Source organism: Gossypium hirsutum, chromosome A13 (genome assembly GCF_007990345.1).
Source record: "Gossypium hirsutum isolate 1008001.06 chromosome A13, Gossypium_hirsutum_v2.1, whole genome shotgun sequence".
NCBI lineage: Eukaryota > Viridiplantae > Streptophyta > Magnoliopsida > Malvales > Malvaceae > Gossypium > Gossypium hirsutum.
Genome location: NC_053436.1, coordinates 88,534,383 through 88,553,237, shown reverse-complemented (window position 1 = coordinate 88,553,237; position 18,855 = coordinate 88,534,383). Strand labels below are relative to the sequence as shown.

At 35.6% G+C, this 18,855-nt stretch overlaps 1 non-coding gene across 1 annotated transcript; it reads right to left on the bottom strand.

Annotated features, from left to right (window-relative positions):
- Positions 1–3,393: 3,393 nt before the first annotated feature.
- Positions 3,394–3,500, bottom strand: LOC121212884 (small nucleolar RNA R71). The gene has a single exon (XR_005908257.1). It is a non-coding gene; the product is annotated as a small nucleolar RNA R71 (small nucleolar RNA).
- Between the last annotated feature and the right edge of the window lie 15,355 nt (positions 3,501–18,855).

The following is an 18,855-nucleotide window of genomic DNA, read 5'->3' as shown; positions in this document are numbered from 1 at the left end:
ATGAGTCAAAACAAACATCAACAATTAAAATTATATATACTTTTCAATAACATTGTTCAAAAAGAATTTTTGAATAATTTTTAAAGCTTGGAATAAGTCATGATAATTCAAAACATGACTTAGATACATTAAATAGATTCTTTTAAGTTGCATGAACAAAACATTTCCTAGTCATCTTATAAAATGCAATTGATTCATGATCCTAAATGCACGATTCACAAAATTTATTGGGGTTGTTAAATATAATGTAAAAAGAGGAATACAATAAAGATATTTGCTGTTCAAGTGCCGTTTTCTATTACTCTGGGTTTAACAAGAGTGGTTGTGGTGGAAAGGAAAAATATAGAAATGTAGGAATACGTTGAACTATAACTTGAAACATACATCCCCTGGGCCTGACCAGTACAACTTTAGTGGGTTGAAATAACACTCATCAATTAGAAATATATATACTCTTAGTTGACATTATTTAAAAATATTTTTTGACTTATTTTTAAAGCTTAGAACAAATCAAGATTAATCAAAATGTGATAGATAGATTAATTAGATTCTTTTAAGTGGCACGAACAAAACATTCCTTAGTCAACTTACAAAACATGGTTGCTTCAAGATCATGAAGGCACGATTCATAAAACTTATCACAGTTTTTAAATATGATGTAAAAAAAGGAATGCACAATAGATTTTTTGCGATTCAAGTATCATTTGCCATCACACGGGGTTTAACAAGAGTTGTTTCTGTTGAAATGACAAATATAAATTTTTTTGAATGCATTGAACTATAACTCGAAATATTCCTTCCATAGGTCTGGTTGGTATAACATCAGTGGGTCAAAACAAACTTCATCAATTAGAATTATATATACTGTTTGCTAGTAGTACTTAGAAAGAATTTTTTAGATTATTTTAAAATCTTGGAATGAATCACAATGAATCAAAACATGACATATATACATTAGTTAGATTGTTTTAAGTGGCATTAACAAAACATTTCTTATTCAAATTACAAAACGTTATTGCTTCAAGATCCTGAAAGCATGATTCGTAAAACTTATCAAGGTTGTTAAATATGATGTAAAAAATATATAGATTTTTGCGATCAAGTGTCATTTTCCATCACTCTAGGTTTAACAAGAGTTGTTGCGGTTGAAATACTAACTCACCCATTTAGTACCCTGGCAGAATTGTTGCTTTAGTGGTATGACACTTGTTTGTTACCTTGAGATTAATAAAATGGAAGACATAAATTAAGATAAATATAAATATACCTTTAGTGATACCAAAATATGGAAATTTTGGAATACATTGAATTATAACTCGAAATATTCCTTTCATGGGCCTTACTTGTTGATAACTCTTGAAAAAAGTTATATTTTAGACCTCTAAATCTAAATATTTGCTTGTAATTAAGAAAATATGTTTGCATTTTAGACTTATTATTAGAGCATTGCATACTAAAACTGGGATTGTGTTTCAATTATACATTTATGTTACTTTTAATTACTGGAAAGAGGTTTGGTAGTCTTTGATCGTAAGTGCAAGTTGGATGAAAGAAAAGAGAAGCAGGAAAAGAGAACAAAGGATGTGAAACATTTCCATGGAAAATGGTGGGATAGATTGCCAACAGAAATGCCTTAAAATTCCAGGAATATGACACAACACTCAATCCATGTCACTCTTAGCCAACTATACGTGTACAAGAAAAATCATCCTAAAAATAGGAGTAAAAAAGGTGTGCTAAGAGGGACGGATCTACCCTATAAAAGGAGGAGAGAGAAGAGAAGAAAAACACATACAGATTGTGAGGAGAAAAAAGAAAAAGAAAGAGAACGGTTGCTCTCTTTGCAACAAAATCCAATGGAGTAATTCAGAAGAGAAGAAGAATAGAGCAACTAAAAAAGGGGGATCACAGACTCGAAGAAGGGGAAGAGAAATCTGCCCTGGGTTTTGCATATAATTTGGATAAGGAGTTAGAGTGCAGCAGGAACTTCCTACAATTCTGCCTTTGTTCTATTTTCTTGGTGTTGAATTCTGTGATTTGTAAAACTGGAAATATGTTGATGAATAATTTTGTTTTGGAATTCATTGCCCAACCCATGATCTATTTGGGTAAATATTGAATTAACTATAATACCCATGATATGCTTGTGATTAAATTTACTATTTCATTTGATCATTGTTTATTTGGAATGCATGCAAGCTCTAGACATAGTTGATTGCATGTTATGGACTTAGATGGATTTGAGTCTGGAAGGATTAAATACATTAGATCATCATTTGTGAGTCTTGTAGACATACACAGACTTCGAATAATAATCAAAGTTTAACTCTCGAAAGCAGTAGACTGCAGTAGTAAATATCTGGGCAGTACTTTAGTCATAATTTTTCCATGGCATTATTATGTTATGAAAATATTCCCTGAGTAATTCCAACCCTTATCATTCAACAGCAGGAACACTCTCTACTTGTTCCTCGTGAATTCCCATGACATTTGAATTGTTTGATCATTTTTTGTTATAATTGATATTATTAGTTCTTTCATTAATTCCTTTCACAAATTTATACTTTATTCCTTTTACACAATTTCATTCTTTAAATCATTAGTAATACTTACCAATTCAAATCAACTTTTGATCCCTGTGGAGACGATTTTTACTTATCATTATATAACTAAATCGATGTGTACACTTGCATATTTGCATTATTTACACGCAACAAGTTTTTGGTGCCGTTGCCGGGGATTGACAATATTGGTGAAAAATTGGTTTGTTATTATCTGCTTAATTTCTTTGAAGTTTAGTTTAATTAGTTGTTTTGTTTTTTCTTTCTCAGGTCTATGCTAGTGCATGTATAGAAAAATTTCAGACAATACCAAGTACTATTTTGATCTAGAGATTGATACAACCTTAAGGCGAAGAAGAAAAGAGTTGTGAGAAATGGAAAGAATTGGAAATGAATAGTTTAGAGAGGAGCCACTAAATCAGGAAAGAAGGGATGTTGATCTTCCTCAAATAATAGATGAAAGAGACAGACCCATTAGAGAACATGTCATGCCAATCTTGGATGAATTAAATCCAGGAATTGTCTGGCCACATTTTTAGGCTCAACATTTCTAATTGAAGCTACTCATGTTTCAAATGCTGCAAACAGTAGGGCAATTTAATGGATTGCCTATTGAGGATTCGAGGATACATTTATGACTTTTTTGGAAGTCTATGATTCATTTAGACAGCAAGGTGTTATTGGGGATGCCTTGTGACTAAAGTTATTCCCTTACTCATTGCGTGATCATGCCAGAGTATGGTTAAATGCATTACCATCAGGTACAGTGGCATCATGGAATGAATTGTGTTAGAGGTTTCTGCTAAGATATAATCCTCCTAACATGAATGCTAAGTTGAGGAATGACATTACATCGTTTAGACAATCAAAGGATGAAACATTACATGAAGCATGAGAGTGATTTAAGAAGCTACTGAGAAAATGCCTAAGGCATGGTTTCTAGCATTGGACACAGATGAAAATGTTCTACAATGGATTGAATGCTCTTACTAGAATGGTTGTTGATGCATCTACCAATGGGACTTTACTTGATAAATCATACGATGAAGCTTATGAAATTCTGGAAAGGATAACAAATAATGATTATCAATACCTTACTACCAGAGTAGGAATCAAAAGAACGAGTTGCAAAAGTAATGGAGCTTGATGTAATTACATCTCTAACAGCTCAGGTATCATCTTTAACAAATATGATTAAAACACTGAAAAGACCATCTGCAGTGTAGGAAATGAAAGCAGTAGAGTTAGTGTAACACCCCTAACCCGTCTCCATTTTTAGATTAGGGTTATGGAGCATTACCATGCAAATCAGAACAATAAAGTTGTTTAATAAATCATTAACATTATCAAACATATACATTTGTGCCTTAAATCGGGCCTTCGACGCCTTAAAAACAGTTCGGGATCAATCTAGGACTATTTTGAAACAATTCAAAAACTTTAGGAAAAGGTTAAAAATTTTGAAAATAGGGGTCACACGGCTGTGTGACATAGCTCAGACCGTGTAGTGCTCAAACAATGGGACACATGGCCGTGCCCCAGCCTATTTCTTAAACTGTGTAACCCACTGAGTTAGGTCACACGGTCGTGTCGAAGGCTCTTTAACTTTTTGACTTGTGACACACAGCCGTGTCGTTGGCCGTGTAACTCACTGACTTGATACACATGAACATATCTTAGGCCATGTAAGACTTACACCTAAAATAATAAATGACACACAACCGTGTAGCCGGGCTGTGTGTGTCACACGGCTGTGTGAAAGCCTGTGTGCTCCATAATTTGATCTTATAAACAAACCATTTCAAGACCAAAACATATTCAATCATCCACTCCATTTGTGCTTACATTCAATAGACCTAAACATCTTTCAAACACATCTAAACATACTAATTCAAGCAGCTTATTTCATCTAACCAATATGGCATTCAAAGGCACAATATTTATACCAAAACAACTTCAATCAAACAAGGCTATAATGCCACATATCAAGCACAAAACATAGTCAACTTAGCTTCCTAATGACAACAATTATAACTATTCACTTTTCATAATAAACATACCAAAAGGACCAAAAGACTTAAACTTGCCTAAGCATTATAAGTCTAATATACAAAATACATACTCCAAAGACATATTTATACCAAAATGTTTATTATCATATTCAAATACATTCATTATAAAAAGGTCATATACATGCCATTTATAACCTTGGCCAAAATAACTCAAAAACTACTAAAATGATTGCTGGATAGTGTGATAGATCTCCGACAAGCCTCTAACTGATCGAGCTTCTGATAATCTACAAAATAGAGGAAAATAAGTACATAAGCAACTAGTGTTTAGTAAGCTCGTATAAACATAACTTACCTTCTTAAGCTCAATTAGAAAATATGCATGACATCATTACCATGCTCATAAGCTTAATACAATCCTAAAAGCATCATCAAATTTACAAGTTAGTAAGTTCATACATAATACATATAAGTTCAACCATATCATAAGTAAATTTCCATATACATACCATCCATTACATGATCATTTAGTTCCCTTCAATTCATTTGCATTCATCAAATTTACATTTCATAGGATTATGAACAATTATCCATTTGAATACTTACCTTGCCATTTATCTTACTTACTCGTTGAACCATCTAGAATTACATTGGATACCCAAGAATGCTCACACATAGTGTATCTTTCCATATAACTGTAACCTTTCCTTTTCAATAGTGCTCAAACGAGCTGTGAAATGGGCCTACTCACACAAGCTGTGGGTCAGAATGTTAGCTACACAATGTTGCTCACACGAGCTGTGAAGAATTGGCAACAAATGCAGGACTTCAGCAATCTGTAGGACATTCAAGACCAACACTTGAAACATGAAATCCCTAATGACATGTCATTTGTATCCTAAGAATTCTTAAGGTTCAGACGAGATTATTTATCCATCAATTACTCAAAACGCCGATGTATTTATATATTCAAGTCAATTTGTAACAAATATAATTTAATAGATAATCAATCAACTATCATTAATAAGATTATAATTCATGCAAACTTACCTCGATAACTATAGTGGCAAAAATAGAGTTGGAGACTAATCCAAAGCTTTTGTCTTTCCTCAATTTAAATTCGGTTGTAGTTTATCTTGACCTAAATAAAAAATTGATTCAATTAAATCATACCAATAATTTAATATCATAAATTCTAGCTTATAACCCATCTTATTATAAAATTACAAAATTACCCCTAATGTTTTAATATTTTATAATTTAGTCCTTAATCCCAAAACTTGAGTTTCAACCACTTTTAATGGAAACCCATATTATTCAATTTTTCCTTTTACCTATATCAACCCTTATTTTTCCTCATTTTACAAAATATATATGAAATTTATCATTTAAATAAATTAATCTTTAAACCCTAAATTTACTAAAAATCCTTTAACAAAACCTGTTCATTTGACATCTAACTTTAATTATCTATCAATTAACATCACAAATTCATCAATTTCATTCATAGTATATCCCCCAACCTTTAACAGTTTTACAAATTTACCCACTAGCTAGCTAGATTAAGCTAGTACGAGTTCATAAACAAAAAAATCATTAAGAACAAGTGAGAATTACCTACCATGTAGAGCAAAATCTCATAACCAAACCAAAACCTAGCAATGGTGTTTTTCTTCCTTCAGTTTTCGGTGATAGCACAAAGAAGATGACAACTCCTTTTTTTCTTTGTTTGTTTTATTTAAATTTTAATTTACGATTTTATCCTTTATTATTTTAACTAACAAGTAATAAACATGAATCCATAAATGTGCACCAACATTAGATATGACATAATTATCAATTAAGTCCATTAACTTTCATTTCCAAAGCTACTTAGTCCATTTAATTAATAGTGTAACAACCCAAAATTGGGCCTAGTCAGAATAGTGGTTTCGAGACCACAAATCCGACGTTAAAATAATTTTTTATGATTATTATGAGGCCTAGGATATGAAAATAAGCATATGTTAAAGTTTCATGAAGAAACTCCAAGTATAAGGTGTCCAATTGGAAATTAGGGTCCAAATTGAATAAATTGCAAAACATGGGTTCTAGACGCAATTTCTATGAAATTGCTTTGGATTATTAATTAGAAGGTCTTAAATAGAAAATTTCCCAATTTCTAAGTTTTTAGAAAAAAATGGGCATGCATGGAAAAACTTGAAAGTTTAGTATGGAGGGGTATTCTGGTCATTTGGTAATAAAATTAATAAAAGAGAAAATGAAAGCTAAAATCAGCCATCTTCTTCCCCATAACTGCCGAAATTTGTATGTTCTCCATAGCTAGGGTTTCAACATTTTCAAGCTCAATAGTAAGTGCTCCCTAGCCCCGTTTTTAATGTTCTTCATATTTTTGAGATCCTCGTAACATGCTCTATCTATTTCTACCCATATTTTAAGCTAGGGTTCATGGTTAGAAATTTACCTGTGCATGAGATGCTTGTGTTTTGATGATTTATGGAGGAATAGGAGAGCTTAAAGGATAGTAAACAACTTTTACTAAGTAGATTTTCATGGAAATGGATTAAAGGACCATTTTGTAAAGTCGTAAAAATGGGTAGAAAAATGTGAAATGAAGGGAAATGTTGGCTGCTATAAGTATGAAAAATATACGGCTAGGCTTGGCTAACCAAGAAAATTACATGCATTTCATTATACGAACCTAGGGACTAAATTGTAAAAGTTGTAAAAGGTTAGGGGCAAAATGGTCATTTCATCTGGGGTTGAGTTTTATGCTGAAAATAAGTAATGTGAGATATTAATAATTTATTGTTGTTTATATAGACCCCGAGAGACCAATCCCGAAGGTCGACCGAGGAATACAAAAAGTTTCAGAGTAACCTAAATTCGAATCCGAAACAATTACTAGGTAAGTTCTTGTAACTCGAATGTAGACTAGTTTAATACATTAAAAATGTCTATTCATGTATGAATTATAATTTTTCTATTCATTGTGAGATAATGTATGAAAAATATTGTGTTAAGGAAAAGTTGATAAACTGTCCCGGTTGAATAACAAGTATATCTGATGGATTTTTTGGAAATAAATTGATGGTAAAAAGGATCTAGCCCGGGCGAGTGATCCTAAAGTGATCTAGCCTCCTAAAGAATATGTGTACTAAAATGGATTTTGCCCGGATGGGTAATCCGATTAGGATCTGAATTTAGCCTGGACTGGTAATTCATATCTGAGCTCATAGGAGTATATGTCGTTGTAGGGGATTTAGCCTGGACTGGTAATCCCGTTGTAAGAGCGAGGTTCGCAGGATTGCGTACTTAAAATGATTACTTGCATGAATTGATGGTAAATGGGATATCCATCGAGATTCTGAGAAATTCAACGGGGTTAAAATGAGAAATGAGAATGGAATTTCTTGAATTGATGAGCTCATCTAAGATTAATGCTATGATGTATTGACATGAGACTAACTTGATGATCGAGTGTATGTGATAGGGAAATTATATTATACTTGTTAGAGTGAATATCTAATATGGTTGTATGCTAAACAATTGGTAAGTTTACTTTCCGGTTATCCGAACTTACTAAGCATGTTAATGCTTACCCCCTCTATTTTCCCTTATCTTACAGTGCTCGCGGACTCGTGAAGATTGGAAGACAGTTGGAGCTCCGATCACACTATCAACTTGTCTTGCTTTGGTATATAGAAACTTTTATTTTGTTATAATGGCATGTATAGGATTCTTGGTCATTTTTGTTAAATGTGTCATTTGGATAGCCAAAGTAAAGGCTTAAATGATATGCTTATTCATTTTGAATATGGTCATGAGATATGGCTCATATTGATGTAGGTTGTAAACCTACTAATTGTGCATGTTTATGCTCGAATGTTCCATGTGATGGTTGATGCGATATACCATGAATGGAGGTGTGTAATGTGGCCAAATCATTTGGAAATGGTTTATGTCACAATTGGCATGGGTTATAAATGGGCCAAGTATAAAATGGGATTTTTGAAATGTTAACCCTAACACAAAGAGGTAATATTAATATAGGTTAAAGAGGGACATGAAGTAACATGAATGACCTTAGCTAATAAGGTTTAAAGTGTACATTTGTACCCTGATAAATGTCCGAGAAGTATATTAGTGTGTCTGGATGTTTGAGGGTGACCAAAGGCTTGAGAAATAGCCTCCAAAAAGGTCCACATGAGTAGACACACAGGCATGTGTCTAGGCCATGTGTGACACACGGTCAGTCCCCATGGGTGTGTTGTATGGCCATGTGTCCCCTGCACCTAGAATTTTAGGGCAATATGCATGGTAGTAAACATGCAGGTAGAGACACGACCGTGTGTCTTAGCCGTGTGAAGAACACGACGTCTGGCCACGGGCATATGCCTTGGCTGTGTGCTCCTAAATGAATGATGACATCATAAACAGAATGTCTAGATTTTTGCACACGGGCTGTGACACAGGTGTGTCGTGGCCGTGTGAGAGACATGGGCTAGGGACACGGGTGTGTGCCTGGCCGTGTGAAAACTCTTATAGGTTCAAAATGAAAAATAATTCCACACGGGTACGGGACACTGGCGTGTCCCAAGCACACGGGCGTGTCCCAAGCATACGGGCGTGTGAGGTTTAAACATGAAAAATTTTCAAAAATTTTCTTAAGTTCTCAGTTTAGTCTCAGACCACTTTTAATGCATGTTTTGGACCTCGTAGGCCCATAATAAGGACAATATGATTATGTTCAATTGGTTCGTAATTTGAAATGAAATTTTATAACCCGTTCTTTCTGGAATATTCACGGTTGTGTACGATAATGCCTCCTACCTTGTCCTGGTCTCGGGTACGGGTAAGGGGTGTTACATTTAGTGGTATCAGAGTTACGGTTTAGTCAATTCTCAGACTAACATAGCATGTATTGAGTCTAGCTATACATGCCATTATAAAAGTTAAGATAGTGTGACATCTCCTAACCATTTCAATTGTATTTGTATATAGTAATGTCCTCTAATCATGCCCAAGATGAGTTCGAGGGAGCTGAGAGCCATGCTCCAGCTTCCATTCAGCCAGCTACTTCTAGTAGTAGTAGAAGGCCTATGTCTGAGGGTCAGGAAGAGGCCAGAGCTACCTTTTTCGAGGTGACGGATGAGTAGTTTGGGGAATACCTGAGAAACCGCCTTGAAATACTACGTCCACCCTCACCTGTTACCCGACCTAATGAGATACCACGGGTTGTTTATCCGATGAGATTGGGTAAGGCTCCTGTTGACAAACTTAGGAAATATAGGGCTGAAGAGTTTAGGGCCACGATGGATGACGATCTAGAGCATGATGAATTTTGGCTTGAGAATACCATGGGAGTTTTCAACGAACTGTCGTGTACTCCTACGGAAAGCTTGAAATGTGCGGTGTCATTATTGAAGGACACTTCATACCACTAGTGGAAGACTATATCCTTGGTGGCACCAAGAGAAAGCATTACATGGGAATTCTTTCAAGAGAAATTTAAAAAGAAGTATATTAGTCAAAGGTTCTTAGATCAGAAGCGAAAGGAGTTCCTGGAACTCAAACAAGGAAATAGAACCGTGTCAGAATACAAAAGAGAATTCGTAAGACTAAGTCAGTATGCAAAGGAGTGGGTACAAACAGAGGCAGAAATATGCAAGCACTTTGAAGAAGGTTTGAATGAGGAAATTAAACTATTAATCAAGATCCTTGAGATAAGGGAATTAGCTACATTAGCCGATTGAACCAAGAGGGCCGAAGAGCTAAATAATGAAATAAAGAAAGCAAAGAGAGAAGCTCGAGTTTCGAGTAAGATATCCAGTGGTAAGGCGCACTCGTTCCCCACAAAGAAATCTAGAAGTCATCAGGAACGCTCCACTGCATTAGTCGGATATTCGAGTAGAGCAAGAACCTCTAAGCGTCACAACCCGAAGTTTTCTTCCCCCATGACTGCTAGTGTGGAAAGTGTGGGAGATCAAAATTCGAGGTGTAAAAGTTGTAATAAATTCCATTTTGGAGAGTGTCGGACGAGGAGTGGAGCATGCTATAGATGTGGTTCTCTTAACCACTTTCTTAGAGATTGTCCCGAATGAGCTGATAGAGAGGTTTCGCTAGCCCTGAACCTGAGTGCTCCCATCTCCCGAGGTAGACCTCCACGGCATCCTGGAAGTGCTAGTGGCAGCCGAATTGTTACAAAGGATTCTACTGCAAAATTTGAGGCTCGAGCCCCTGCAAGAACTTATGCTATACGCGCTAGAGAGGAAGCCTCAGCTCCTGATGTCATTACGAGTACATTTTCTCTCCATAATACTCATGTTATTGCCTTGATTAAGCCGGGATCGACCCATTCATACATTTGCATGAAATTGGTGTCTAGCATGAATATGCCTGTGGAACCAATGAAATTTGTGATCAAGGTGTCGAACCCTCTAGGCAAGTCTGTATTAGTAGATAAGGTTTGTAAGAATTGTCCCTTGATGATCCAAGGTAATTGTTTTCCAGCTAACTTTATGCTTTTTCCATTTGATGAGTTTGACGTAATACTTGGCATGGATTGGTTGACTATTCATGAGGTGGTTGTAAATTGTGGTAACAAGAATATTGAATTGAAATGCTCAGATGGTGAAATTCTCTGGATTGATTCAAATGAGTTGGATGCACCGCCGGTTGTGATTACCTCAATGTTGGCTAAAAGATATATGAGAAAAGGGTACGAAGCTTACCTTGCTTTCGTATTGAATACTAAAGAACCTGAGTTGAAGATTGAGTTAGTACTGATAGTCTGTGAATATCTAGACGTGTTCCTAGAAGAGCTACTCGGATTACCTCCTGCTAGAGAGGTGGAGTTTGGTATTGAGCTGGTACCGAGAACGATGCCTATCTCTATTGCTCCATACAGAATGGCCCCAACTGAGTTGAAGGAGTTAAAATCACCGTTGCAAGAATTGATCGAAAAAGGTTTTGTAAGACCGAGTTCTTCACCTTGGGCCGCTCCCATATTATTCGTGAAAAAGAAAGATGGTTCGATGAGGGTATGTATAGACTACCGAAAACTCAACAAGGTGACTATTAAGAACAAGTATCCTTTACCATGGATCGACGATTTGTTTGATCAACTGAGAGGAGCCACCGTGTTTTCAAAGATAGATCTGAGATCCGGCTACTACCAGTTGCGAGTTAAAAAGTCTGACGTGCCTAAGACTGCCTTTAGCATGAGGTATGGCCACTATGAGTTCCTTGTCATGCCTTTTGTTCCAACAAATGCCCCAGCTGCGTTTATGGACTTAATGAATTGTGTTTTTTGACCATACTTGGACAAGTTTGTTATGGTATTTATCGGCGATATTTTGATCTATTCCCGTAATGAGTCTGAGCATGCTGAACATTTGGGGATTGTTTTATGGACTTTATGAGACAAGCAACTATATGCTAAGTTTAGCAAATGTGAATTTTGGCTTTGAGAGGTCAGATTCCTCGGTCACATTGTGTTGGATAATGGCATCCGAATCGATCCAAATAAGATTTCTGTTATTGTCAAGTGGAAGCCCCTAAAGAATGTAACTGAGGTTAGAAGCTTCTTGGGCTTAGCCAGTTGCTACCGACGCTTTGTAAAAGGATTTTCTATGATCGTAACTCCCTTGACGAGGTTGCTGCAAAAAGATGTTAAGTTTGAATTGTCAGAAAAGTATCATCAAAGTTTTGAGAAATTAAAGACATTACTGACAGAAGCTCTAATTTTAGTACAACCCGAGCCGGAAAAAGAATTTATAGTCTATAGCAATGCGTCATTGAATGGGCTGGGGTGCGTATTGATGCAAGAGGGTAAGGTGATAGCCTATGCTTCGAAGCAATTAAAGCCACAAGATAAAAATTATCCAACACACGACTTGGAGCTAGCTGCCATTATATTTTCCTTGAAGATTTAGAGACACCATTTGTATGGTGGAACTTGCCGTGTATTCACTGATAAAAAAAGTTAGAAGTACTTGATGACTCAAAAGGAATTGAATTTGAGACAATGGAGATGGTTAGAGTTGATTAAGGAAACGTAGTCACCGATGCCTTAAGTAGGAAGTCCTTGTTTGCATTGAGGGCTATGAACACATGATTGGTGTTGTCTGATGATGGTTCGATTTTGGCAGAGTTAAGAGCCAGGCCGACATTTCTCTAAGAAATTTGTGCAGCTTAGATCAATGATAGTGACTTGCAAGTGAGGAGAGCACAATGTGAGATGGGCGTGGAATCAGATTTTTGGATTGGTCCCGATGGTTACTTGATGTTTCGAGATAGGGTTTGTGTACCCAAAGATAATGAACTTATTCGGAAAATTTTGCAAGAGGCACATGATAGCCATTTGTCTATTCATCTAGGAAGTACCAAGATGTACAATGATTTAAAGACAATGTACTGGTGGAATGGTATGAAAAGATATATCTCTAAATTTGTATCGAAATGCTTGATATGCCAACAAGTCAAGGCTGAACACCAAGTACCTTTTGGTTTGTTACAGCCTGTGATGGTCCCCGAATGGAAGTGAGATAGGATTACCATGGATTTCGTGACAGAATTAACGTTGACCCCAAAAAAGAAAAATATTGTTTGGGATGTGGTTGATAGACTAACGAAGTCAGGTCACTTTATTCTGATACGGAGATATTTCTCTCTTGATATATTGGCTGACTTGTACATATCTGAGATTGTGAGATTACACAGGGTACCGTTGTCGATCATTTGAGATAGGGACCCGAGATTCACTTTGAGATTTTGGAAGAAACTACAAGAAGCCTTGGGTACAAAGTTGAGTTTTAGTATGGCATTCCACTTGCAAACTGATGGTCAGTCTGAGCGAACGATTCAGATTCTGGAGGACATGTTACGGTGTTGCGTTCTTGAGTTTCAAGGTAGTTGGAAAAAATACTTACCGTTAGTGAAGTTTTCCTACAACAATAGTTTCTAGATGAGTTTGAAAATGACACCTTATAAGGTATTGTATGGCCAAAAGTGCCGAACTCCACTGTTTTGGACAGAACTCAAGGAAAGTCAAATTCGTGGAGTTGATTTAATCAAGGACATTGAAGAAAAGGTTAAAGTGATACGTGATTTCTTGAAAGCGACATCGGATAGGAAAAAGTCATATGTTGATTTGAAAAGAAAAGAGATTGAGTTTCAGTCAGAGATAAAGTATTCCTGAAAGTGTCTCCATTGAAAAAGGTCTTGATATTTGGTCAAAAGGGCAAATTGAGTCCACGATTTATTGGACCGTATGAGATTACTGAAAGAGTTGGACCATTAGCCTGCTGGTTGGTGTTGCCATCTGAATTGGAAAAGCTTCATGATGTATTCCATGTATCCATGTTGCGTAAATATAGATCAGACCCTTCTCATGTGATTTCACCGATGGAAGTTGAGATTAGACCAGATATGACCTATGGTAAAGAACAGGTTAAGATTCTGACTTGAGAAGTCAAACAGTTGAGGAACAAGAATATTGCCTTGGTAAAAGTATTATGGCATAGACATGGAGTGGAAGAGGTTACATGGGAATTTGAAGAAACCATGAAAAGCCAATATCCGAACCTGTTTACTGGTAAGACTTTCGAGGACGAAAGTCTCTAAGGGGGGAGAAATGTAACATCCTGAAATTGGACGTAGTCAGAATAATGGTTTTGAGACCACAAATCCGACATTAAAATAATTTTTTTATGATTATTCTGAGGCCCAGGATATGAAAATAAGCATGTGTTAAAGTTTCATGAAGAAATTCAAAGTATAAGGTGTCCAATTGGAAATTAGGGATCAAATTGAATAAATTGCAAAACTTGGGTTCTAGAAGCAATTTTTATGAAATTGCTTTGAATTATTAATTAGGAGGTCTTAAATAGAAATTCCCAATTTCTAAGTTTTTGGACAAAAATGGGTATGCATGGAAAAATTTGAAAGTTTAGTATGGAGGGGCATTTTGGTCATTTGGTAATAAAATTAATAAAAAGGGAAAATGAAAGCTAAAATCAGCCATCTTCTTCCCCATCGCTAGCAAAATTTATATGTTCTCTATAGCTAGGGTTTCAACATTTCAAGCTCAGTAGTAAGTGCTCCCTAGCCTTGTTTTAAATATTTTTCGTATTTTTGAGATCCTCATAACATGCTCTATCTATTTCTACCCATATTTTAAGCTAGGGTTCACGGTTAGAAATTTACCCATGCATGAGAAGCTTGTGTTTTGATGGTTTATGGAGGAATAGGAGAGCTTAAAGGATAGTAAACAACTTTTACTAAGTAGATTTTCATGGAAATGGTTTAAAGGACCATTTTGTAAAAGTCGTAAAAATGGGTAGAAAAATGTGAAATGAAGGGAAATGTTGGCTACTATAAGTATGAAAAATATTCGGCTAGGCTTGGGTAACCAAGAAAATTACATGCATTTCATTATACGAACCTAGGGACTAAATTGTAAAAGTTGTAAAAGGTTAGGGGAAAAATGGTCATTTCATCCGGGGTTGAGTTTTATGCTGAAAATGAGTAATCTGAGGTATTAATAATTTATTGTTGTTTATATAGACCCTGAAAGACCAATCCTGAAGGTCGATCGAGGAATACAAAAGGTTTCAGAGTAACCGAAATTCGAATCCGAAATGGTTACGAGGTAAGTTCGTGTAACTCGAATGTAGACTATTTAAATACATTAAAAATTTATATTCATGTATGAATTATAATATTGCTATTCGTTGTGAGATAATGTATGAAAAATATTGTGTTAATGAAAAGTTGATAAACTGTCCCGATTAAATAACAAGGATATCTGATGGATTTTTCTAGAAATGAATTGACGGTAAAAAGGATCTAGCCTGGACAGCTGATCCTAAAGTGATCTAGCCTCCCGAAGAATATGTGTACTGAAATGGATTTATCTCGGATGGGTAGTCCAATTAGGATTTGAATTTAGCCTGGACTGGTAATTCAGATCCGAGCTCATAGGAGTATATGTCGTTGTAGGGGATTTAGCCTGGATTGGTAATTCTGACATTAGTCCATGAGTTTACATTACAAGGGATTTAGCCTGGACTGGTAATCCCGCCGTAAGAGCGAGGTTCGTGGGAGTGCGTACTTAAAATGATCACTTGCATGAAATGATGGTAAATGGGATATCCATCGAGATTCCGAGAAATTCAACGGGGTTAAAATGAGAAATGAGAATGGAATTTCTTGAATCAGTGAGCTCATCTAAGATTAATGCTATATTGTATTGACATGAGACTAACTTGATGACTGAGTGTATGTGATAGGGAAATTATATTATACTTGTTGGACTGAATATCTAATATGGTTGTATGCTAAACAACTGGTAAGTTTACTTTCTAGTTATCTAAACTTACTAAGCATGTTAATGCTTACCCCCTCTCTTTTCCCTTATCTTACAGAGCTCACGAACTTGTGAAGATTAGAAGACAGTTGGAGCTCCGATCACACTATCAACTTGTCTTGCTTTGGTATATAGAAACTTTTATTTTTTTATAATGGCATGTATAGGATTCTTGGTCATTTTTGTTATATGTGTCATTTGGATAGCCAAAGTAAAGGCTTAAATGATTTGCTTATTCAATTTGAATATAGCCATGAGATACGGCTCATATTGATGTAGGTTGTAAACCTAAAAATTTTGCATGTTTATGCTCGAATGTTTCATGCGATGGTTGATGCGATATACCATGAATGGACGTGTGTAATATGGCCAAATAATTTGGAAATGGTTTATGTCACATTTGGCATGGGTTATAAATACGCCAAGTATAAAATGGGATTTTTTAAATGTTAACCCTAACACAAAGATGTAATATTATATAGGTTAAAGAGGGACATGAACATGTATGACCTTGGCCAGGAAGGTTTAAAGTGTACATTTATACCCTGATAAATGTCCGAGAAGTATATTAGTGTGTATGGATTTTTTAGGGTGACTAAAGGCTTGGGAAATAGCCTCCAAAAAGGTCCACATAGGTAGACACACAAGCATGTGTCTAGGCCGTGTGTGACACACGGTCAGTCCTCATGGGCGTGTTGTACGACCATGTGTCCTCTGTATCTAGAATTTTAGGGCAGTATGCATCGTAGTAAACACACAGGTAGAGACACGGCGGTGTGCCTCAGCCGTGTGGAGGACACGGCCTCTGGCCACGGGTGTGTGCCTTGGCTGTGTGCTCCTAAATGAATGATGATGTCATAAATAGAATGTCAAAGTTTTTGTACACGGGCTGTGAAACGGGCGTGTCGTGGTTGTGTGAGGGACATGGGCCAAGGACATGGGCGTCTGCTTGGCCATGTGAAAACCCTTGTAGGTTCGAAATGAAAAATAATTCCACATGGGTACGGGACACTGGCGTGTCCCAAGCACACAAGCTTGTGCATTACCTTCACACGGGCGTGTGAGGCTTAAACATGAAAAGTTTTCAAAAATTTTCTTAAGTTCTCAGTTTAGTCTCGAACCACTTTTAACGTATGTTTTGGACCTCGTAGGCCTGTAATGGGGACAATATGATTTTGTTCAATTGGTTTTTAATTTGAAATGAAATTTTATAACCCGTTCTTCCTGGAATGTTCACGGTTGTGTACGGTAATGCCTCGTACCTTGTCCCGGTCTTGGGTACGAGTAAGGGGTGTTACAAATAGAAACCATCTTTTGCACCTTTTTCAATTTAGTCATTTTTACCTAATTAACCATATAAACCTCAAAATTTCATAAAAAATTTAATATAACCTTAAAATAACTCTACAGACATTAAATAAATTTTAAAATATTTACTCATTTGTCAGAATTGTGGTTGGGAAACCACTATTTTTGACATAATTAAAAATGGGCTATTACAGTTAGCCTGTATTTATTAGGGGGAAGATCATGTCTTTGATGAATGCCCCCCAAATCCAACCTTAGTCTATTACATAGGGAATTTTATTCGCAACAACAACAACAAACTATACTCCAACACTTACAATCCGGGTGGAAACAACATCCTAATTTCAATTGGAGTAATCCATAATAGAGATACCAATAATGCCATTCGATTGAATGCTGCGGGTGTAGCACCTGGGTACAATAAATCATTGCCACCACAAAATGCTCAGCAAAATTCTACTTCATGTTCTTCGTATATGGAAGCTTTATTAAAATAGTAAATGGCCAAGGATGATGTTATCATTCAGAGCTAGGTTTCTTCTTTAAGAGCCTTGGAATACCAAGTAGGGCAAATTGTCACTGCATTGAATTCCTAACAGAAAGTAGCATTTGTAACAGCCCATTTTTAGTCAAATCGGAACAATGGTTTTGGGACTACAAAGATGAAGTCAAAATAATTATTTTATTATTATTTTAATGTTTGCAACATGATAGCATGTATGTTTGAAAATTTTGTGAAGTAATTTTATCGTTTAAATGGTCAATTGAGAAAAAGGACTTAATCGTGTAAACTGTAAAACTTGGATTCTAATAGCTAAAGGTGTAAAATAGCTATAGAACCTTAAATTTAAGGTCCTTATGTTGTAATTGGACCATTATATTGGTGAGTGGAAATATATGGACATTAAATGAATGTTTTAAATGGTTTATCATTAAGGTTATTTTTGTAATTTAGTTATTAAAGTAAAATTAAATGAAACAATAATAAAAATATGGTTCATTCATCTTCTCCACCACCAAATTTGGAAGAAAGAAATGTCCACGAAGGCTTGATAGGGATCAGCTATTATATTCCTTGATTGTAAGTCTGTTTTTGCTCGGTTTTTAATGATTTCTATGTTTTTGTGATTGTTGCATCTAGTACTAGCTAGCCCAGGGACTATTTTGCAAAATTGTTAAAGATTTAACATGTTGTAATTGTTGAATGTTTGAGTAATTTGATGATTGATGATAGATTTGGAAGGTTTAATGTTAGATTAATAGTTTTTGTAAAGTGATTTTTGACAAAAATGTCAAAAAGGGGTTAAATTGAGAAAATGTGAAATGTAGTGGTTTAAAGTGTGAATAAATGAAAATTATGGACTGTTAGGGGCATTATGGTAATTTAGCTAGCATGGGTTAGTCTTGTATTTTATTAATTTGTGATTTTGTGAAATAAGGACTAAATTGTGAAAAATGTGAAATTTGTGGGGCAAAAGTGTAAATGTATTTTAAAGTGTATTTTGGACTAAATTGAATGAATAGATGATTGAATAAGTTAATTTTGAATATAATTAGATCAAGAAAAGTGGAATACGAACTTGGATCGGGGAAAAGATAAAGT